At 42.7% G+C, this 25,371-nt stretch overlaps 1 pseudogene; it reads right to left on the reverse strand.

The window, feature by feature from the left end:
* Positions 1 to 12,010: 12,010 nt before the first annotated feature.
* The window catches only part of LOC127227646 (B-cell receptor-associated protein 31-like), a 61,872-nt pseudogene continuing 48,511 nt past the window's right edge, over positions 12,011 to 25,371 (reverse strand).

The following is a 25,371-nucleotide window of genomic DNA, read 5'->3' on the forward strand; positions in this document are numbered from 1 at the left end:
GGCAACATCGAAAAAAGTAGGGTAAGGAGTGATTAGCCAAGAGCTTCCAGCACTCAGCACTGATAATAAATATACATGGCAGATAGAGAATGGGAAATGGAGATAAAGCAGGAAGAAGAAAACAGTTATTCTATGATGACAGGTTCCCATGATATGCCATAACCAATCCAGCTTGGAGGACTTCCCAAGCCAAGAATCTGAAAGTGACCGAGTTGTAAACATGGAAAAAGCAAAGCAGAGGATATTAGGGTGAAAAAAATGAGGCTGGACATCCATGGCTCCCTGACAGCCTTTTTAAGACAGAAAACTACCGAGTCTCCTCAGATCAAACTTCTAAGGTCACCTTTAAATTTTACCTATAGCTATTCATCCATAATCAATATACCCACCCATATGTCCATCCATCTCCCAGCCCATCTATCCATCCATGCATCTATGTATCCATCCACCCATCCATCCATCTATCCGTCCAAACACCCATCTATGTATCTATCCACTCATCCACACATATATTTGCATATTTATATATCCAGTAATAACTTTTAAACTCTGAATTTGTATTATATGATTCAAATCCAAGTGGTAACACAGCTATGCAACTTCAGGCAAGCTTTGATCAGTATGACTCCAATTTTGCTATATAAGATTGTTTTGAGCAAAGTCCGATGGCTCATGCCTCTCATGTTCACTACTCAGGAGGCTAAGCAGGAGGGTTGCAATTTCAAGAATTGCCTGGGCTACAAAGTGTGTTTAAGGTCAATTTAGGTAACATCAAAGGCATATATTTAAAAAAGAAAGAACAAAGAAAGGGAGGGAGGAAGGAGAAAAGAAATTGTAAAGAGAGATGGGAAAGAATAGAAGCTAATGGCAGAACACTTGCCTAGCAAACATGAGATCCTAGGTCCAGTCTCAGCACCTCAAAAACATAATAATAGATAAAAATATATGCATATATATGATAAAAAAGAAGACAATTACTAAGCTTCTTTGCTGAGGGAAGGGCTCATGAAATATCCTTGGCAGACTTTTCTTGGGTGTGGGTGTATTTGCAGGCTGGTGCAGACACGTGTGAAGGTACATGTGTGCACATGACCACGTGGAGGCCAGAGGTCAACTATGAGTTTTGTTCCTTAGGTGACATCCATCCCATTTTTTAAAGACAGTGTTTCTCATTGACCTGGGGCTCATTGATTAGGCTAGGCTGGCTGGCAAGTGATCCCCAGAGATCCCTCTGCCTCTACCACTCCATTACTGGTATCATGTATGACCAAATCTGACTTTTTATTTTTATTTTCGTGTGTGTGTGTGTGTGTATGTGTGTGTGTGTGTGTGTGTGTGTGTGTGTAGCCTATGCATGTGTGTATACATTACTGTTAGGGGAAACTCACCAGTGTATGTGTGTGTGAAATCCAGAGGCCAATATTAGATATTTTCTTCTATTGCTCTACACCTAATTTTTTGGACAGGCTCTTTCACTGAACTTGACTCACCTATTGGCAGTCTTGCTGACCAGTGAGTCCCCAGGATCTGCCTGTCTCAACCCTCCTCTCAAACCCTGGGGTTATAGGTATATGCCACCACAGCAGCTCTTTACATAGATGCTGGGGATCTGAACTCAGGTCTACCTGCTTGGGCAGCAAACACTGAGCCACCTCCCCAGCTCCACACCTGGATGTTTATGTGGATTCTGGGATCAGACTCAGGTCCCCATGCTTGAGTGGCAAGCGCTTTACCAACTGAGTCAGCTCTCCAACCTGTTGGCAGAATTTTTTTAGTGTTGAGTTTCTGTTCCTGTTTTCCAGCATTAAACACCACATACCAGATGTTGGTAAAGCAAGTTACAGGTTGTTTTGGCCAGTCCACTGTTTTCTTTTTGTGTTTCCGCAGGCAGATTTTGGCTATAAGGCATTCTGGAACTTCCTGATTTGACAGTGGGAAGGGGAGAGAAGGAGGAAGGGAGAGAAAGTGAAGAGAAAGAAGAAAGGAGGGAAGGAAGGGAAGATTTAATTATCTTTAACTTAAAATAAAATAATAAAGTTATTTCTGGCGGTCATGCTATTCTTCTGATGTTGGATCAGAGGTCAACCAGTCCCCACTGGTGTCTAGGTGGCTGGTTCTGATGGCTTCAGGTGAAGGTTGTTTCTATAGCTGCAAGCTTCCCTCCAGGTGGCTTTTGACGTTTTCAGAGCCTTTCAGCACCCCAGTTCTGCTATTTGAACCCATATCCTTTGAACCCCTTGGACTTTGATAACCTTCCCTTTAATTCTTGCTTACATCACTCTCCATCCACACCCATGCCCATCTCCCTCCAACCAGGACCCAGGTTCACTGAAGACTCAAGTCTTCATTTACCTTTCCCCTCTTTTCCTCTTGTATTAAGCTTCTCAGGGCAACAGACCCCCCCCCCAGCTAGCTCTAAGCGTCATATGGATCAGGTGGTCAGTGAGCCACAAGATACATGGAATGACTCTGTCTCCCCAGTTTCTCTGATTTTGCCTTTTAGTCTGTCTCAGGCCACATCTCTCCATGGGGTGGAAAAGCCTATCCCCACATGGCAGGGAGTATTGCTTTTATAATACATTCATGTCAAAGAAAATGTGATCCTCCCTCCCAGCATACATTTATCAGATTCACCAAGGGATTTCTAACTGGTCCAGTTGGATCATGTACCTCGTTGTAAACTAATCACAGTTGATTAGAGGATGGGATACTATGATTGACCATGTCCCTGTCATATTCCCATTCTTGGCTCCAGGTGAGTTTCACCCAAGTCACATGGATCACCAAAGAATAGTGGCTGAGCAAATAAGTCCAAGTCCTCATCTTGAGCAAACCATACTTGAACTTTGAATGACCCACTCAGTTGGGAGACCTCCCAAGCCTCTTTGTTCCTGAGCTCCCCCCACTTCCACCCTCATTCCTTAATAGGTATCTACTCCCAAGGCTTTACCTGGAATGTGAAACACCTCCTAGCCCTTCTCCTTCCCCTCTCTTGTGTTTGACCCACTCTGAGTCTCTCAGCCTCTTTGGCCTTCCCTGCTCATCAGCCCTCCTCCCTCCTCTTGAGCTTCTCACTACTCCAGACCCAATGTCTAAACAATTTCAGCTATGATCTCAATGCCTCCTCACCTTTCAACCCTCACAACTCTGAATCCACACAAATGAGAGATTCCTGCTAGTGTCCTCATAAGCCTCTCTGGGGACAATCATAACGGTACCAATCAACCAATAACTTATTCTGGCAAAGGTAGTGACAGCATATGGCTTTTCAAACTTTGATATGACTCAAACCTTAAATTACAGGTTCTAATCTGTTAGATGAGGAGAGAGATGTGCAATTCTAGCCTCTTCTGAATGAGGTCAAAGCTCAGAGATTCTTAGAGCAATTAGGGCTTGGCATTCCTTCAGCTTCAATGCTCTTTGGGAAATCCTAAGGGTACAACCCACTAGAAATGCAATTTGTTGCAAAGACTATCAGTGTTCTTCCATGGAGTTTTTTATTCAGTGGGTATAATGTAGGCTAATAGGACACATAATTTTAACAAGTTCAAACTGATTCTTACCTTTTGGAATGATTGGGAAACAGTGCTTTCTTGTGTCATTCGGTTTATATGACTCAGCAGCATCCAGAGTTCTCTGTTGTCCATAGATCCACCCTTCCCCAGTCTTCTTAACTCTTAGGAGGTGAGTTAACCCCCTCACCTTGTGGAGCAAACTCAGAGTGGTTGACATGAAAGAGCTAAGTCTGCCTGTAATGTTACATGTAAGTCCTCTTGTCTTTGTTCATGTCTTTCCATTACTGGAGAAAGAGACTTCTGGTCTACCTGAACTCTTCTTGCCCACATCTCTCAGACCCCTTGCTCTGCAACAGCTCCACTCCTACAGTGTTTTCAGCTCTTCCATAGCTGGCCCATCTTCTGCCTGTGCAGATTCTCCTAAATCTCCCATCTTGTGCCTCATCTTCCCTTTTCCTTCACCTCCAAACTTATCTTTTCTTCTCATATCTCTCCACAAGTTATAAAGCTGTCACTGATATCACCACATCTGTACAAATACATTTTAAATTTTCTTAAAGCCTTCCATGGAGCTGGGAAGCAAGACAGCTTGCTTTGCAAAGCACAATGTCCTAACTCCGAATTTCTAGCACCATGTAAAAAAACAGATATGGCTGCATACACGACCCTGTAACTCCAGCACTGGGAGAGGGAGGGGAGCAGTGGAAACAGGAGAAACAATGGGGATTTCTGGCTAGCCGGCCTATCAAAAACAAAAAACAAAAAACAAACAAACAAACAAACAAAAAAAACAGTGATAAAATTTCAGTGAGAGACCCTGTCTGAAGGAAATAAGGTGGAGTATGCTAAAACAGATATCCAGTGTCCTCCTGTGGCCTCTGCTCATGCTCTAGGCACAGACACCTGCACACATATACACCCCACACAAGCATTTTTTGTTCTGAACTCATTTGAGATTTTGGATGAGTTGCAAAAACAACATAAGGTATCCCCGTGCACACTGTAATCAGTTTCTTCTAATGTTACTCTCTCCTAAAAGTATGAAATGTTTGGTAGAATTAAGAAATGAGCACTGATAAAAATACTATATACTGAACTACAGAAGTGAGCATTGTTACAATACTGAACATTTTACTGTTTCCCCCCACTATTGTCTTATATGTATATGTCTTTAATTTTACAATGATTGCATTTATTAATTTAATAATTAGGAAGTGCAAATATAAGAATAAAAAAATCACATGCACTGAAACACATTGTCTAAGGCTGCAAGATGGATTATGTGACGAGGTTGCTTGCTGCCAAGGCTGAGTTCAATCCCTAGGACCTATATGATAGAAAGAGAAAATTGACTCTCCCGAGTTGTCCTCTGACCTCCACATACACACAGTGGCATGGGAGTGTGTGTACATGCACACATTAGATAAATCTAATAAAAGTTCAAAAGATAATCAACATACAACTGTTTGCTTTTCTTACAACCTTAGATAAACTACATGCAATTTTACACGCACACACACACACACACACACACACACACACACATGCTCACCCACATATATAGCAAAAATACATTCACTGTGCTCTGCAATCTATTTTTCCCACTAAATATTATACTATATTACCACCCATAATAGAAATTATAGCTCTAAATCAATTTCGTTTGATTATCTTCATTTTATTAAAAACAATATTTTATTAATTAAATAAATGGTTTCATTTTATTAAAATTTAAACCTTTGTGATTAGAGAGCAGAATCAGAGGTTAGGAGTGCTTACTGTGGGCCTGGGTTTGGTCTTAGCACCCTCAGGACACTCACAACCACCTCTAACTTCAAATCTAGAGGCCCTGAACTTTCCTGTAGCCTCTGAGGGCAGACACACACTCACACATAGACATACTCACACACACAGACACACACAGACACACACAGACACACACAGACACACACAGACACATACTCACAAACACGCACTAACAAATACATACCCATAGACACATTCACATATACACAAACACGCATACACAGACATACACAAATTCACAGACACACACAGATACAAATACAAACACATACACACAGACACACTTACACACAGAAACACATATACACACACTGTCACACACATGCAAACACATAGACACATACTCACACAGATACACACACAGATACATATACTCACACAAAAATAAGTTTCTTTAAAAAATTAACCTTTGAATAGATAATAGAGTTAGTTTCAGGGTTTAATATTCAGAAGATAAACAAGGGAATTTAGCAAAATCTTCTTCCTACCCCTGTTTCCCACTCATCTAGTCCTTTCCTGTACAATTACAAAGACCAGAAATTGTTGGTGGTGGCACCCCTCTATAATCCACATTACTCAGGAGGTGGATACAGGTGGACCCCAAGTTCAAAGACAGTCTAAGTATATAGTAGGATACTATCTCAAAAACAAAACCAAAAAAAAAAAAATTCAAAGTAATTGGTAAATTCAGGGATAAACTATTTTTCCACACAGGTAGCCCTTGATTTCTACACACTTGGGGTATTTAAACAGGACTGGTTTAGCACACAGTGTGCATCCTCCCTTGCCAGTCACTGGTTATTTTCTTAGACACAGCCCAGGACTGTGTCAGAGAGTGTACACTTCCAGTGGTGAGAACTTTTGATTTCAAACTTCTCTCCACTCCACAAAGACTGCACATTCCTTCCATGCACCCAGACCCACTCCGGTTATCAGATTGTAGCAGGCACCTGAACCATGGGATTAGCATTTTAACCTGCATTTCTTTGGTAACCAGAAAGGTTGGAGCATGTTTATTCCAAATGCATTATGGACAAGTTTCTTGGGAAATGACCACAAAGCCTTTTTTCACTCCCCTCTGACTTTTCAGCTCCTTACAGGTAGTCTTTACTCAGCCTCTCTCATACTGAGACTCTGCAGCAAGACCTGCTTAGTAAGCACACAGGCAGATGAGCCCCTTTTCAGCCACACCCTTATTGAATTCCCTACCATTGAGCATCACTGACCATGCCATGCCCCTTTCCTGAGCATTGCAGACCAGGCCAACCTGTTTAAAGACTTTTTATGGCTGTTAAATTGAATATGTTTTTTGTTAAATCTAGCTCTGCTTACAGAATTAATATTGTTGTAAACACACATACACACACAAACCAAGCAAACAAACAAAAACAGATTCTCACTATGTAGCTCTGGCTGACTGGAACTCACTGTATAGACAGGCTAGCTTTGAACTCACACGCACAGAGACCCATTTTATAATAAAATTTTATATTTTGAGCAGAGCATGGTGGCACATGCCTTTGATTTTAGCATTGGGGGCAGAGGTAGGTGGATCTCTGTGAGTGTGGGTTCAAGAGCACTACTGTGTATCTTCTCTCATACATGGGTTCTGGGTTTAAATTTAAGGGGCAAACATAATGGCTTAAGTCTGGTTCCTTAGCATTCACAGAAAATCAGGGTATGGTGACCCATATCAGTAACCTCAGTGCTGGTGGGTGGAGGCAAGTGGATCCCCAGGGCTGGCCAGCCAGTCTAGCTGAATGGTTAAATTAAGATTCAAAAGACCCTGTCTCAAAAAAAAAGGTGGAGGTAGAGGAAGACTCCCAAAGTTGACGTTTGGATTTTACACACACACATACATGGACAAAGACACATGCATAGGCATCCACACCTGAACATATACATGTAAATATACTACACATACACACACACACACACACACACACACACACACACAATAAAAAATTATAAAATTAAATTATATGGATAAATTATATGCATATAATGTTTTAATCATTGTTCTATTGCTGTGAAGAGACACCATGACCATAGCAACTCTTATAAAGGAAAACATTTAATTGAGGCTTGTTTACAGTTTCAGAGGTTTAGTTCATCATCATCATCATGGTGGGAACCACAGCCACATGCAGGCAGACATGGTGCTGGAGAAGTAGTTTGAGAGTTCTATGTCTGTATCCTCCAGCAGTAGGAAGAGAGAAACACTGGGCCTGGCTTGAGCATCTGAAAGCCCACCCCTAGTGACACACTTCCTCCAACAAGGTCACACCTACTCCAACAAGGTCACACCTCCTAACCCCTGTCAAGTAATGTTGCTCCCTAATGGCCAGCATTCAAATATATGAGCCTTTGGGGTCCATTCCTATTCAAACTACCTCATGTATTTTATATATCACATGAAAACAAAAAGATATCATTTGGGGGAGGGAGAGGAACAGAAAGAGGTGGAAAGGGACAAAAGAGAAAGTAATTAGAGTGATATTAGCAGAGTGCAATGATCTACATCTATGGAGCTGTCGTGAAGCTCATTATTTTGAAAGTTAACTAAAATGTAATCAAAGGAAGCAGGTGCCAACTACTTCCTCTGTCATGGAGGAAGCGTCTTCCCCTTGGAGCTCCCTGAGTCTCTGTGGTAGTTCTTCCCACCCCTCATCCTGGGAAGCACTCATGTGTTTTATCCCTGTAATTCTGCCCTCTCTAAACTGTTTATACAAGAAATTATGTGGTGATTTTTAAACCTCTGGGTTCTTTCACTCAGTATGATATTTAGAAGGGTCTCGTTGAGTTGCACAGGCTCAGCATGAACTTGCTCTTCAGCCCAGGGCAGGCCTTCAGTTTACAATCCTCCTGCTGCTACCTCCCAGATAGCTGAGATGAGAGCTGCACCACCATGCAAGTCCCCTCTTGTTGGACATTTGTTTCCAATCTTTGTCCATGACAATATTCTTGGACAAACTCTTTATACACGTGTGCAAGCATTTCTGTTCAGTATATTTCTAAAAGGGGAGTTCCAGGGCCAAGGCATGTATGTCTTTGCCCTTGTAGAATATCCACTTCCCCACAGCTTCTCTAACATGGTGTTAAACTTTCCCATTCTTGTCAACTTGGTAGGTCTCTTGAAAAGAGTGGCCTGAATGGGTTGAGAGCTTACATCTGCATAAAAACCTACACAAGGATATTTATAATAGTTTTATTCATAATGGCCAAACTGGGAGAAAAAGTAAAAGCAATCAAGATACTCTTCCCTTGTTGAGAGGATAAATAGGCTACACAATGAAACGGTGTTCAGAGCTGAGAAGGAACAAGATATCAAGCCACGAAAGGACATGGAGGAAACTCAGACACACTTGACCATAACACCATGACTGTGTGGCCTGCTGGAAAAGGTAAAGCTATGTCGACAGGAAAGGATAGATGCAGCCAGGGAATTTGGGGGAGAGATGGGAGGGGTACCAAAACACAGAGGGTTTCAACAGTAGTGAGAAGACTCTGGATGCTGCCCTGTCTGTGGATAAAGACTACAGCATACTTGTCCCAGCCCCCAAGCATCTCATGATGACTGCAGGCTTTAGGTGACGGTGATGAAGTACCAGCATGGTTCACCAGCTGTGGCAACTGAACTGCTGGGTGAGGCATCGGAGTGAAGGAGTCTGTGCATGTTTGCTCAGTGGAATGGATGTGACAAATTCATGTCCCTTCCACTTATTTCCCTGTGAACCCAAAGCTACCCTATAAAAATTATATTTAAAAACTGGTACCTCTTAAGCCAGGCATGGTGGAACACACATTTAATCCCAGCACTCAGGAGGCAGAGGCAGGTGAATCTTTGAGTTTGAGGCCAGCCTGATCTATAGAGTGAGTTCCAGGACAGCCAGGAAAACCCTCTCTCTCTCCCTCCCTCCCTCTCTCTCTCTCTCTCTGTCTCTATCTCTCTCACACACACACCAAGGTGAACTGGTACCTTTTGATTGTTTTTGTTTGTTTGCTGCTATTCTCTGAGTATTTTGTTTTTTATTTTTCTACACTAAAATTATTAAAAGGGGAATGTTAAAAATAACATCATTTACATATTTTAAAGATTTATTTAAAAATGTATTAAGCTGGGACACATGGGAACATTTTCACACGAGTACAGAATGTATTTTGCACACATTCCCCCTAAAATCACAGAACCTCTTTATTTTATTTCTCCCTTATGAATGAGGTTGGGGGCACTTTGAATGTTTAAAATTTAAAAGCATTTCCAAAGAATTAAACTTCCCCTTGGGATGGCCGAAGAAGCAGACAACTCCCTGATCTGTCTTTTTCTGATTATTTTTCCTTCTCTGCCATCTTTCCTGGCAGCATGTCTCACCCCCAAATCCTCTCTCCAAATGTCAGTTCTCTGAGATTTGACCTTTAGTGCCTTTCACTGTAGACTGAATTCTGACTTAATTCTCATTCTGCACTTTTAAGTAACTCTCGGGGCACCCCAAATCCACATCTCTCCTCAACACCCTTCAGATGTCTTAAACTCCGTCTCTATTCTATTGTTTTGTTTTGTTTTTCAAGACAGGGTTTCCCTGTGTATAGCTTTGGAGCCTATCCTGGCACTCGCTCTGTAGACCAGGCTGACCTCGAACTCACAGAGATCTGCCTGTCTCTGCCTCCTGAATGCTGGGATTAAAGGCGTGTGCTGCCACCACCCGGCTTTGTCTCTATTCTTGACTTGCTATCTCCTGCTCCTAAACTTGTCCAGCCTCTCTAAGTATCAGCTGTCCCTCATTTACCCAGTTAATAAAGCAGAGAACCTGGGACTCATTCTAACTTTATCCCAAGCCAGTTGACTGTTACAATTTAGATCTCATTGTTCCCCAAAAGGCCAACACACTAAAAGCTTGATCCCCCAGGAGGATGTTCCTGGTTTATGACTGAAACTTTGGAAAAGAGGTTTTGGGGAGATCCTTGAGGGTGTACCCTTGAAAGGCGATTGTGGAACCCTACTCCAATCTTTTTTCTCCTGGCAATGTAGTGAGTGGCTTTGCTTGGCCGTGAGCTCCTAATGTGATGGACCATCACAGACCAAAAGCACTGGGATCATCAGAGCATGGAGTAGTGCCTCTAAAACCATGAGCCAAAACAATCCTTTTCCCTTTATAAGCCGAATGCTTCATATAGGGGTAGAAAGCTGAGTAACATAGCCACCCACCCCTTAAAGACCAGCAGCTTCAAAAAGTTGGCCCTATCTAGACACCTAGGTTTGGGGAAAGACATCTCAAATTGCTTGTAAATGGTTCTTTCAAACTTCTCTTGGGCTATATTATGCTTAACTTGGTCTCCCAAGACAGTTACTTACTAGCTAAGCCTAGTGTTATGTTTAAAAGGATATCCAAAAGATGTCTCTCCCTGTTACAGGAAAGAAAATTTGATTTCCAAACCCCAGGAAAGAGTCTTTCTTGCTGTCAGACAGAGAATTCACTGTGTATGTTCCCCTTGGCATCTAGTTCTGGAGAATGAGATTGATTGCTCTGGTAAAACAACAGAACAAAAAAAGAATCCAAAACCAATTTGGAAATGGTTATTGTTTTTGAGGATAAACAACACTGAAATTATTCACCATTTGTTGTCGTTTTGATGTTGTATTGGTTGGTTGATTTGGGAGTTCTTTTGAAACAGCATGTCCCCCATTGTAGCCCAGGCTGGCCTCAAATTCACAACCTTCCTGCCTAAGTCTCCTGTGTATAGAATCATAGGAATGAATACACTCAGTCTCATAGTATGTTTAATAAATGCATTTGTGGTTTTTAAAAGTCTATCTAGCAATCACCTGGTACTTTGGAATAATTATTGCACTTAGAGAAGGTTCACTGCCACTGAGCTTCTCTCCTCTTTCATGGGGAATAGCAGCCTTGAACTTCATCTACAGACATGGCATGTTGGAGAACAAACAGCTGCAACGAAGTCACAGGAACAGCTGGGGAAGAAATGGAAGACCCTTGCAATGTGCTGTTGTTGTCTGATATATACCAGTGACTGGAGGAAGTGACTGTATTCTTACCTCCAAAGTAAAGCAAAAGTTTGCTCTTCTCTATTCTGAGATGAGTAACATCAACATTCATTAAACGTTTATCATATGCAAGACATACCGACTATACTCTGGATCACACCCAATCCTCACCTTGGCCCTGTCAGGTAAGCAGGTATTTATCTTAATTCCATTCTACTGGGGAAAGGAAGGAAGAAAGGAAAAAGGAAGTAAGGAAAAGAGGAAGGAAGAGGGAGGAAGAAACAGAGAAGAAAAGAGGTGAGGTTTTGAGACTTCAGTTTCTTTTCTTCTTCTTCTCCTCCTCCTCCTCCTTCTTCACATAACAACCTTTATTGCCCCTAGGGATGAAATGGTTGACCTGCCTCATAGCCTCCTTTAGGACACACAGAAAAATAAATGGGGCTTAACTGCTGGCCAGGTAACAAGTGCCCTTCTACACTTGTAGGAGTGGAAAGTGTCCTAGCCAGGCAGGACTGTAGCAAAATTACTCTGAATGAGCAATAATTGGGTCCCTTTTGGTATGATGGCAGGATGTATAAAGGGGTCAAAATGATGATCTATGAACTACGGAATAAAACTGGGGAAGTAGACGGGAATAAACCCAAGTACCAGAGGAAAGAGAGCCTAAGCTTCCAGGAAGCAGTGAGCGTGGTCAGGTGGAAGCCAGCTGCAGGCAGGGAAGAAACAAGCCTTTACTCCTTCTTGTCCGAGGGACCATGTACTGAGGCCTGCAGCTTGGCATGTTCTTCCACTTGGTAAGGCCCTCAGACTGCTTCTGCATGACCAGAGACTCGTTTTCAGATTTCTCTAGTTTTTTCTTGGTGTTGGCCAGGTCATCTTTTAGCTTCTTCAAGTCATTCTTCAGGCTCTTGTTCTCTTCTGTCTTCACCTCAGCGCTCCCAACATCCAGCTTTCCTCCATCCTCAGCAGCTCCCTTCTTTAGCTGGTCATTCTCCTCCATGTATTCCTTGGCCGCCTTGCTGGCACTTTCTGCCTGCTTTTTAAAGCCACCAGTGTGTCCTTCTGGGAGATGAGAGTTACCAGGCATCTAAGCAGGAAGGACAGCAGGAAGGAAAAGCCAGCAATATAGAGATTGCTCTGAGCACGGAAAAGCTTCATGTGGAAGTGCTCCATGGCACCTGGATTGTTCTGAAGGTTCACCTTTTCTGTCACATCAGCATATTTTCGGATCTCACAGCATCAATGACCAATAGCACAAGGATGATGATGAGAACCACAAAAAAGTTGTTGCCATAGGTCACTACCAACTTGACCAGGCTGGATTTGAAAATCTTCTGCCATCTTTTGGGGGAAATGAAGGGGATGCAGAGAAGCAACACAGCAAAGACCTCTGTGTAGAGGAAGGTGGCAACAGCAGTCCCCTGCAGACTCACCCTGTCACTTAAAAGTTTCCAATAAAGAGATGGGAGCTTGTATCCAAATTTCAGGTAACTCTCACGACCAACCACAACTAATAAACTCTCGAGACTTTGGTTTCTTATGTGTTGCAGACCAACTATAAAAAAATAGAGACTTAACCCTTCACTGTCCCTGACAGTGATTCATCTCTGCAAGGCTCCAGCCATGGAGCATCCAACCATAGATGCACTGATTTCCTGTGCCCATTTGAGATTTCTCAGCACAACCAAAGATCACACCAGGCAGGGTGGCATATGCCTTTAAACCCAGCACTCAGGAGCCAGATGCAGGCAGATCTCCATTCATTCTAGACAAGCCTGGTCTACATAGAGTCCCAGGCTAATCAGAGTTACATAGTGAGATCATATCTCATAAATAATAACAACAAATATCAGACAGTCTGGCCATTACCTATCCCTGGCTCACTCCTTGCCCTTGGCCTTGCATCCTTGAGTGACTTCCCAGTGGCTCCTGTTGGCCAACCACCTCTGATTAGGAAAGCGCAGTTTCTTTCATGTCACCTCTTATCATGCTTCCTGGGGTTATGGCAGTGTCCCATCCCCTGGGGTCCCAACATTCTTTTCTCTTCATCAACCACCTCAGCAGGCATGGTTCCCTCAAGTTGGCTGTAGATTTATTCACTATATGATGGATAACAGGACTGCAGGTAAATTAGGTGTACAGTGCTTGCCTAGCATTCATGAAGCCCTGGGTTCAACTGTCAGCACCTCATTAACCAGGGGTAGTGGTACACATCTGAAATCCCAGCACTGGGAGGTGGAACAAGAGAATCAGAAGTTCAAGGTCATCCTTGGTTAAATAATGAGTTCAAGGCCAGCCTGGGCAACATGTGACCTTCTCTCAAAATAACGACAATAAACTGACAGACATCAGAAAGGGGGTAAAAACACTCAGCACTGAGCTTCACATGTAGCTTGACTCTCCTTACCTGTATTGTGATTGAATGGATGAGTGGATGAGTGGATGGATGGATGGATGGATGGATGGATGGATGGATGGATGGATGGATACTGCCCACACTCTGTACCTTACAGTCTAGAAGACAAGTCGATAGAATTCCAGATGATGAACTTCACCATTACAGATAACATTTTCTAAGAGGGCACCATTGAATTTTATGATGGTAATCTTCCTGGAACTCTTCCTGGAGGAAGCAGGGCTTGATCTGGAGCCTAAGGCCAAGAAAGGGAAAATGAGGACAAAGAGAGAACATGTTTCTGAAGAAAGGAAGGCCCTCACCTCGACATGGAAAATGGGGCAAACAGGACTTACAACTGTCTGGAAATGCAAAGGATTTCTTGCAAGGTACATGGAACTTAGGTCAGATGACAGAAGCTGCCAAGCCACAGCTTGCTTGAGGCAGGAGATAAGTCCTCAAAGAAGTAAAGGGTGGGCATAGGAGTTCACACTTGTAATCCTAGCATTGTGACAATGGAGGCAGGAGATGTGAATTCAAGGCCAGTCAGTTATATAGTGAGACTGTTACAAAAAAGAAAGGAGGGAAAAAAGGAAGGAAGGAAGGAAATGAAGGGAGAAATTAAAAGAGAAGGGGAAGGAGAGATGAAAGCCTGGGACCATGGTTCAGTCAGGAAGTAGTGTGCAAGATAAGACCTAAGTTCAAATCCCCAGCATGCACATAAAAAGCTGGGTGTGATGTGAGCACTTGTAACCCCAGCACAGGAGGAAAACAGGAGGATCCCTGGGCCTTACTGGCCTGCTGACCTAGCAGAATAAGTGAGCTTCAGGATTAGCAAGAATCCCTGTCTCAAAAACAGAAAGACAGACAGTGATAGAGTGTGATATGTGATGTTCTCCTCCAGTATCTACATGTGTGAGCACATGCACTTGCATACGACCATGAGCATACACTATACACACACACACACACACACACGCACACACACACACACACACACACAGAGCAAGGTGGAAAGCCACAAAGGAGGACACCAAGGTTGACCTCTGTCCTCTGTTCTACACATTCATGAGATGAGAGTACACACACACACACACACACACACACACACACACACACACACACACACACACACCAAGAAGAAACAATTACCAAAATATCTCTATCATCTCTCCCAGGGACACAGACTGCTCATGCAGTTTATGAAGAAGTAAAGCTTAAGTGTTTTCAAGACAGAAGCCAAGATAGGCAAAGTAAGGTCACCTGAAGCATAGCCCCAATAATGCCAGCTGAGTGTGTTAAAGAAGGTGTCATTGCTCCAGCTAAATCTGAGCCCTTCAACAATGACAAAGACAAAAAAGAGCATTTGCCACAAAGGGAGAGGCCTCACCGTGTCTGTCTGGTGTGAAGCTCCCTCCCTTCATAGCTTGCTGACTCTTTAATAGGGCAAAGTGAAAGTACAGTAAATATAAACTTTCCCCTCATTCCTTTGCAGGGCAAAAAATATTTAAACAGAGTTTAAACCATCTTAACAGCCAGCATTGAACAAACACAGGCCTCCTTCTGTAAAGACAAGCAAACAAAAAGAAGACCAGATAATTTATAAAGCAGGGCAAAGGACACTGAATGGAAGAATTAGAGCAGTTGTACCCGATACATAATGTTCCTACCCTGGGGACAGTATTTAAGTGAGGTGATCTAAATTGTAGTCTTTGACACTACTGAATACCTAAAGCAATTCTTGGGAAGAAAATATCCCACTAACTGTTGTGGTACACGCCTTTAACCCCAGCACTGAGTAGACAGTGGTGGATGGATCTCTGTGGATTTGAAGGCAGCATGGTCTAAGGATCAAGTTTCAGGCCAACTAGGGCCACATAGTGAGACCCTGTCTCAAAAACAACCCCTAGAGCATAAAAACATTCTGGAGATGAGGCTCATGAAGTCCCAGAAGCAGCTGTAGCTACAATTAGTGGATTAGTCAACACAGTCACAATGGTGACCCTAATGAATGGATTTAAATTTTCCCTAAAAATCCAGAGGAAAAAGGTAAGGGGGAGAAAAGAGAAACAGATTAGAAGGATACGTGTTCTATGATTGCCCCCCCAAAAAAAGACCAGAGCAGGAGCATATCAATGGCTCACATGATTCCTCATGACTGTACAAGCTTGGAAGCCCCTGATCCACTGTCTGCACTGGAGGAGATCTAAGAATACTGCTTCAGTCCAAACCCGTGAAGAACTGATGGTGTGAGTTCTACTCCAAGACTGAAGGCTCAGAGCCAGGCACATTAACTCTGTGAGTCCAAGAACAAGAGAAGAACAACATCTCATCTCAGATAGGCAGGGAGGCCAAAGTCTCCCTTTTCCCTCCTCTTATTTTTCTGGATCAAGGTCCTCAGTAGAGCAGATTGCAGCTACTCATGTAAGGGAAGTCATTCTACTCTATGGGCCCACCATTTCCAGTGTTAACCTCATCTGGAATCTTCCAACCACATAGCCATCCAGAAATGATGTTCACCTATATCTGGGCACCCCATAGCCCATTCAAGTTGATGCATGACCGGAACATGGCACATGTGCCATCATTTTCAGTCTCTGATTGGCTGTATATATTGGACCTAGCAATATGGAAGAACACAGCAGAATCACACAAGGGCATCAATGCCAGGCAATGGTACTCTTTGGGGACTATCTTTGAGGCTAATGGTCACAGATTCAAACCTACCCTTAACCATAACCCTAGGGCTATATCTATCCCCTTTAACCTAATCTGATAAAGAAAACAAGTGTGTATGTTTATGTGTTGGTATGTGTGTGGTATATCTGTTAGTGTATGTGTGTGATGTGTGTTAGTGTATGTGTAGTATATGGTAGGGTATTGTGTGGTATGTGTTGGTGTGTGTGGTATATGTTGATGTGTAAGTTTGGTGTATAAGATGTTTATGTGTTATATGTGATGTACATGTTGTATGTTGGTATGTGCGGTATATGTATGTAGCATGTGTGGTGTATATGTGGTACATGTGTGTTAATTTATGTGTGTAGTGTATGTATTATGTATATAGTATGTGTTGGTATGTGTATGTAATACATATTGGTTTGTGTCATGTGTGTGTAGAGTGTGTGTGATATATGTTGGTGGTGTTTATATTTGTGTGTATGTGATATATATATATATACATATATATATATACACACACACACACACACACACATATATATGGTGTGTGTTAATGTGTATTTAGTGTGTGTTGGTGTGGTATATATGTGATGTGTGTTGGTATGGTGTTTGTATTGGTATATGTGTGTGGTATATATTAGTGTTGTATTTGTACTGGTGTGTATGTGTATGTGGTATGTGTTTAGTGTGTTAGTGTGGTGTTTTATTGGTGTGTGTATGGTACTGGAAAAGAAAGTTGAGGCTGCATAATGGGCAACTTTAGAAGCCAGACTGAATAATCTGGTGTCATGGGCAGTTTCTGAGCATGGAACAATACAACCATATCTTTTTCAAAACCATATTCTACCAGCACTGTGGCAGAGAGCAGAAGGAAGAGCACGCTGTCAGGGGTCTGCCAGGAGACATGGTGGCTATCTAAGCCATTGCTTTGGAGGGGTTGAACATTAACAATGGAAGTAGAAGGGCAGCCATGCAGTCAAGAGACATTTCTAAACGAGATGAGCCAAAACTCAGAGTGGAAGTTAATCTCATGTAGGCCTCTACCCTATATAACTGCTAGTCGTTCTTACCCTTGACCCAAACCATAGCTATTTCATACATGAAGTACACAATGGCAGCAAGTGAGGGAAGTACAGCCAAGCTGTTCTTATCCTCCACTTTAGAGGAACCCTATTGTTTACTGAAAAGACCAGAGGAAAGGAGTCAGGTACATCTTGACCAAGGGGATAGCTCTCTCATTCTCCATCTTCTTCCCTGCTGTGTGTGTGTGTGTGTGTGTGTGTGTGTGTGTGTCTGTCTGTCTGTCTGTCTGTCTGTCTGTCTGCCTGCCTGTCTGTCTGTCTTTCCTTCAGAAATACCACCACTCTTTTTATTCCAAAAATGTCTTCTTATATACAAAATGGCTCAAGCAGTCCAAGGTTCATATCTTAAAAGTTCAGGAAGTCTAAAAAGTGAATCCACCCCTGAAACCATCCCCATAGCAGGGAGCTCTGACTGCCAGACCCGCATGTCAACATTGTAACTATAGAAATGCTATCAACCCATGCATATGCACATTCTATACAGGTCCACCAGTTCTTTCATCTTCCTTCCTTTGAAAGTTGGGAGCCTGTTCCTAGTACCTAAATGTGGACCAAACTTAAACACTTACTCATAATCAGTTGAATGTGGATGAAGATGGGGGTGCAGCCTCTAAGCCTACACCATAAAAGACATTGCCACTTCCTCTTTGCACTCTTGGGGAGCGCTCACTCTGGGAGTGATGGGCAACCATATCCTGAGGATCCTCAACCTGCTCCAAGGAGGTTCATACAGGGACAAACTCAGAGCTCCAACATGGCAGCATGTGAATAGACTCATTGGAAATGGTTCCCCCAGCCTCAGGTTCATCTTCAACAACTATAACTCCAGCCAACATCTCCATTGTTATTTCATGAGCCTGAACCTCCCTGCTGAGCTGCTCCTGATCTTCCGAATCACACAGACTATGGATATAATAAACTCTTACTGCTGCCACCAAATTATATGACCTACAGGCATGTGTTCTGTGTCATGCTTTTTCCCTTCAGTGCTATGGCTCTTAACCCTCTCATATTGATACAGTAAGTGAAGCTATTTGCTCTGACTTCCACAATCAGTCTATTTATTCTTATTGCTAGATAATGAGTTGTCTCCATATGTTGGTTTTTGATGCTAACAACTTAGCAGCACACCTGAAAGCTCTAGAACAGAAAGAAGCAAACTCACCCAGGAGGAGTAGATGACAAGAAATAATTAAATTGAAGGCTGAAATCAATAAAAATAGAAACAAAGAGAACAATGCAAAGAATCAATGAGACAAAGAGTTGGTTCTTTAAGAAAAACAAGATAGAGAAACTCCTATCCAAACCAACAAAAAGGCAGAGAGAGAATATCCAAATTAACAAAGTCAGAAATGAGAAGGGGGGACATAACTGGAGAAATCCAGTGAATCATTAGGCCATACTTCAAAAACCTGTATTCCACAAAATTGGGAATTTTAAAGGAAATAGACAATTTTCTGGATAGATACCACATACCAAAATTAAATCAAGACCAGATTAACAACTTAAATAGACCTATAACCCCCTAAGGAAATAGAAACAGTCATTAGAAGTCTCCCACTCCACCCTCCAAAAAAGCCCAGGGCTTTCAAAGAGCTAATACTGATACTCCTCAAATTGTTCCAAACAATAGAATCAGAACTTGCCAAGCTCCTTTTATGAGACTACAGTTACCCTGATACCCAAATCACGCAGAGATCCAACAAAGAAAGAATTACAGACATTTATGCAAAAATACTCAATAAAATACTGACAAACTGAATCCAAGAATGTATCAGCCATTTGTAAAAGCATCAAAACCCAACATATAGAGACACCTCGTTATCTAGCAATAAAAAAAAAACATGTCCTCAGTCACCTGCTACCTATAGCCACACCCTACTACCAGTTTCTACCACATCCCATTAATACCAGTAAATTAAGAAGCTGTCCTTGGACACATCCATTGATTAGGTCAGAGCCCTCATAATTTGAAGACTCTCAGTAACATCACCAATCTAGAGACCAAGACTTCCAAACACGAGTCTTCTCAGGAGATACTTCTATCCAAACTGTAGCATTCCGTGGTTATAAGCCATGCTTGAATGAGCAAGCATGTATATGTTCCTATATGTACATGCATACAAGAATTTTAGGCAGCACACACTAATGTCTTTCTAGATAATGCCACCTTGTTCCTTAGTGTAAACACTGTAAGGCAGCCCATTAGCCATGCTTGATGGGGTCTCCCACATCTCTGGGAGCACCCACACTGTCAGATTTTCATCCTGGACTCCTAAAGCATGCAGAGCGTCTTGTAACAAGCTGTAAGTATCCTCCTGTCACCAGACATCCAGGGCTTTCAGCAATGCTGGACACAAACACTGTCGTCTCACTGCCAGGTCTGTCATCTCCTAAGGGGTTTCCCATGATCCTCCACCCATAAGCAAATTCAGTTTTTCGTCACTGGCAACATGGAATACCTAGAAATGCCTGTGTCAACCAGGTGTTTCCAGGAAGAATGTAGGCTCTGGAGAGCAGACTGCCCTCACCCTCTCTATCCTCCTCTTGCCCTCAGGAAGTGTGCCAGCCAGCCAATAGAGAGCTGAGCCAGGGTACAGAATCTTCTATAAAGGCATCTAAGAATTCAACCCTCTGGAGAAAGGCCCAATGGGACAAAGGGGAAACAGGAGGAAGGGATGTACCTAGCCTCAGGCCCTGAGCAAGATCTATATACCTGTTCATGCTTTGAGGAAACTAGAAACAGGAACTATTAGCCTTGGGTTTCCTGCAGAGCCAGGCTTCCCTCAAAGGCCCTGAGACCAGCTGAGACCTAAGCAGGGACCATCTGCTGCCAGCCTCAACTACTCAGTGCTCTGCCATCATGCAGCATTATGGGCTGGAAATGGAAGGTACCCAAAGACTCAAGTGTTGAAGACTTTTTCCTACATCAGTGGCCGTAGGTGACTGGATCACAAAGACACTAAACTTATCAGTGTTAGTCCACTGATGAATGGGCTCCTAGTGTGTGGGGCCTGATTAGAAGAAGCAGTGACCTGGGGAAGAAGGGACATATCCCTAAGAAGCATATCCTGGTTCTGACTCTTTTTCTGCTTCCTGGCTTCTGTCGCAGTGTTCTATCTCAACACAGGTCTGAAAGCATCTGCGACAGCTGACTGTGCAGTGAAACCTCTGAGGCCATGAGCCAAAATGATTTTTTCCTCTTCTAAGCTATTCTCAAGTGTTTTGTCACAGTTGAAAGAAAGAAAGAAAGAAAGGAAGGAAGAAAGAAAGAAAAGAAAAGAAAAGCAGGCCTGGGTATGGGGCCTAATGCTTGTAGTGTGGAGCAATGTTTATGAGCATTCTGTCATGTGAAAAGAACTGTCACACATTTCTGTCATACCCACAGGCCACTCCTTTAATGCTGTAGACATCTACCGATAGATGTGTTTCACTTTTGGCATATTTGTAAATGTATAAAAGCAAATCTTGTTCATTGGTATCCAGATCAGTTGTGCATGTAGACTAGAATAAAAATGAACAGCGTTAGTTAGCAGTGGTCAGTGGTGCCATCTTTCTATGGAAGGGGAGGGAGAAGGGAAGAGAAGGGACAGCCCCAGAGTATAGAAATGTTAAAAGTCCCGTCAGCACCAAATCTAGACCTTTTTCTGTGGTTCTGTGGTTGATAAGCTTCTCCATGAATGGTCAGTAGCTTTTCTCTAAAATGCACCCTCACTCCCTGAGTAGACAGACCCTCATTCTCAACCCCCATGGCGCTTTAGTGTGGCTTAGGTCATTCTAGATAGAATGTAAGTGGCTGGCACTTGCATGCTAGAACGTCACAACGGCAGGTTCCTCTTTTCCCTTCTAGCTCACTGAGCAGTGACCTCTTGAAATTCCCACGCTGAAGAGGTAGCATGTCCCATGCTCTGATGGAGAGCATGGAAGAGAGCTACCCCTAACCCCAACCAACCACAGAGAACTAATAAACAAGAAATGCACTTTTATTTCACCTCTGCCATTGCATTCTTGGGTCTGTTTATTGCAACTGCTCAGCTTGCTCAGAGGTTACAATAGCAGGGATTTGGAGTCAGCAGATCTGGTTGTGAGCCCTGGCTTTGTCATGTGCTACAAGTGTAAATAAACTAGGGGTAGTTAGTGGCCTTCCTGAGCCTTGCTACAGTGGGCCTCACCCCCCCCCATGCCCTTCACAGAATGGTTCTTCAAGTCAAATGAGGAAATGTGCCATATATATAACTCATTTCTCAGGCAAATATTTGTGTTGCTTTGGTTTAATCTGTGATTCTGCAAGTGTTATATGTGCATGTTAGTTGTGCATGTGTGTATATATGTATGTGTGGGCATTTTAGAGTGTTCAGGCATGTATGTGTATATATATATATATATATGTATGTATGTATGTATGTATAAAGGTGCATGTGTGTGTGTGTGTGTGTGTGTGTGTGTGTGTGTTTAGGTGTATATGTGTGTCCCATATGAAAGTTAAAGAATAACTTCAGGTATACTTCTTCAAGTGCCATACTGGGTTTTGTTGTTGTTGTTGTTGTTTGTTTGTGTGTTTGAAATAAAGTCTTTCATTGGCTTAGAGCTTGCCAATTCAGCAAAAGTGACTGGCTAAGGCATCCAAGCAATCTGCTGTCTTCTCTACCTCTCCAGCACTGGGATTATAGACATACCACTGTGGCTGGCCTATTTATGTGGCTTCTAGGGATCAAATTCAGGTCTCCTCCTTGCACAAGATGCATTTTACAGGCTGAGCCATCTCCCAACCTTTGTTTGTTTTACATTTTAAAATCTCTGAAATCTATCTAACTGATGATTGCATCAACTATGATAATTCCTTTACTTTTTTCTCTCTTCTCTTTCTGGAAGTTGTTGTATATAAATGGATGTCATCTTGGAGCTGAAGAAAGCCCATTAGATAACCGTCTCAGTCAAGACCCAGGAGTAAGCAGCTACAACCAACTAAACTAGAGGTTGCAAACAAGATGCCTATCAAACAACTACAGCCCCAGTGCATGTTTCCATTAGCTGAATCATTTGTTTTTGTGGGGATTTTTTTTTAAAGATATTTTAAAAAAATTTGTGCACCTGTGTGTGGAAATGTGCACATGAGTGCAGGTGCTTCCAGAGGCCAGGAGAGGGAGCTGTCAGATCCCCTGAACCCAGAGTTGCAAGTTGTTGGTCACCTGATGTGGATACTGAGATCTGAATACCCATCCCCTTCCAAAGCAAGGCATATCTGAACCACTGAGCCATCTCTCTAGGCTGCAGCCAGCTCATTTGAGTAAATTTCCAAAAGAGAAAACTAAAAGGCTTCATAGCCCCATCACCTTTTAAAGAAGAATGTTAACTATGACATTACTGGAAAGCTCAGTCTTTTGAGATGTCTAGTGGGAAGAAAGGGACTTCTGGGAAGTTGTTAATTGATTGGCTTGTTGGTCCTTCTCTCTTTTCCTTCTTTTGGTGCTTTGATGCCAGTTGGACATACAGAGCTGCAGTAGTCACTTTGCAACCATGAGGCAAAGGCCGAGAGCACCATGATGACGTAAGCAGCAATGAGCAGCCACTCGACACTAGTGTCTGCTAGTTCTCAGCGTGTTACTGTTGCCATAATGACTTCCTGGGCATTGATTTCTGTGACTTGGGGTCATTTCCTTCTACCCTTCTAAAAGTCTACCGACTATGCTTGCTGGGCTAATCTTTCTGTGACCTAACACTGGGCTAATCTTCCTGTGACTTAACTAAGCATATATCCCCCTCACCAGCTGTTTGCAACACCTTGTGTCCTGGCTTTTTAACAAAACATTTTTCTTAGATTTATAAATTTTACGTGTATGGGTGTTTTGCTTGCATGTGTGTCCATGCAGCGCATCCATGTCTGGTGGCTAAGGGGGTCAGAAAAGGGCATGAGAGCCCCTAGAATTGGAGTTGCAACTAGTTGTGATCCACCATGTGGGTATTGGGAACTGAACCTAGTTTTCTGCTAGAGCAACAAGTGCTCAGCCAGGAGGCCATCACTGTCTATCCAAGCCTCCAAAACCCCAACAGAGCTTCTGTCTCCATTCATTTCTTGAAACTTGTGTCAATACATAATAATCACACATTTATTATATGTAATATGATGTTTCAAGTGCACATGAAATGCAGTGTGTACACATATTCACTGTATAATATCTGTATGTAAATTTTGTGTGTGTGTACATGTGCATGTGTGTGGGCATTCATATGTAGGGGTATGTGTGCATTGCATGTGGAGGCCCAAGGTTGGTATTGGAAATCATTGTCTATCTTATTCAATGAGCCACTCATTCAGTCAAACCCAGAGCTCATCAACACAGCTAATCTACAAAGCCAGCTTGCTCTGAGAATTTCTTCTCCCTGCCTCCTGAGACTAGACTTATAGACGGTCTCCACACCCAGCCAACATGTACTGGGTTTGGGGGATCTGAACTCTGGTCCTTATGCTTACACTGACAAGTGCTCTAGCCACAGATCCATCTCTCCAGCTCCATCAGCTGTTTGTACATAAGCAGCTGGTCTATTTTGTTTGGCATGTGCTGTCAGTGGCATTGCCAAGAATCAGGGTAATTAGCACATCTATCGCCTCAAACATTTAACCATTTCTCTGTCATGAGAACATTCAAAATATGTTCCCACAATCTGGACATTTAAAATTCCATTCACAGAGTCAGAGACTGTTAGGAGACCACAAGACCAAGCCACACAACTGTAACATATGTGTAGACAATCTAGGACAGTCCCATTCAAGGTTGCTAGTTGTCAGTTCAGTCTCTGTGAGCCCCTATGAGCCCAGGTTATTGATTCTGTGGGTTTTCTTGTGATGTCCTTGAACCCTCTGGCTCCCATAATCCTTTCTCTCTCCTCTTTCACAGGACTCCCTGAGGTGTGCCTAATGTTTGACTATGAATTTCTGAATCTGTTTCCATCAGTTGCTGGGTGAAGCCTCTCTGACAATGACGTAGACAACAATTTAAGTATAGCAGAATATCATTTGACTCTGTTACTCGCTTTGGAGACCCTTTTCCTCCTACCAGATTGCCCCATCCAGCCCTAATAAGACAGGAGGTGCCTGGTCTTACTGGGACTTGATATGCCTTGACTGGCTAATATACATGGGAGGCCTGACTTTTCTGAAGAAAAAGGAGGAGGAATGGAATGAAGGGGAGGCTTAAGAGAAGGACTGGGAGGATAGGAGGGAGGGAGGAAAAAGTGTGATTTCATTGGGGGAAATTGATTAATTGATTGGAAATAAAACAAAATTCTATTCACTCCTGAGTCGCACAATTCACCCCTTTGATCTTCATTAGCCTGCTTACCTTACTGCCTGGAACGCAGGGAAATGTGCCCATCTGTTGCTGAATTCTACATGAGCTGGACTGTTACTCACCTGTAAAGAGAACTGGAAGACATTCTCAGATGTGAAAGGACTCAAGTTACCAGAGCACTGCTGCTCATTCTGGGAAAATTCACTTGTGGACAGAATGTAGCTCTCTTCAAGTGAAGTCAAGTTAAGAGCCAATGTATGGAGAACAGCTAAGATGACAGGACTACTGTATTCCGCCAAACAGAAGCAAGTCTAAAGGAAGGAAGGAAGCACTTAATAACTACAGGGGCCAAAAGAAATACAAAGGGAACAAATTATCATAAAGACTGAAAGAAATATCCTCAACCCACTTCCTTCTGGGAATACCACTTAAGGGCAGGACCAAACAAAAGTGGTAATTCACCTCCATCCAAACACCTAGTGATCACTTCAATGGGAGATGAAAAAAAGCCACAAAAGCATGGACAGTCATCCCAGGGGAAACTGGAGGAATGGCCGGAACACAGATGCTCAACCTTACTAAAAATTAAACACGTTTC

The sequence above is a fragment of the Phodopus roborovskii genome, unplaced genomic scaffold (assembly GCF_943737965.1).
Source record: "Phodopus roborovskii unplaced genomic scaffold, PHOROB, whole genome shotgun sequence".
NCBI lineage: Eukaryota > Metazoa > Chordata > Mammalia > Rodentia > Cricetidae > Phodopus > Phodopus roborovskii.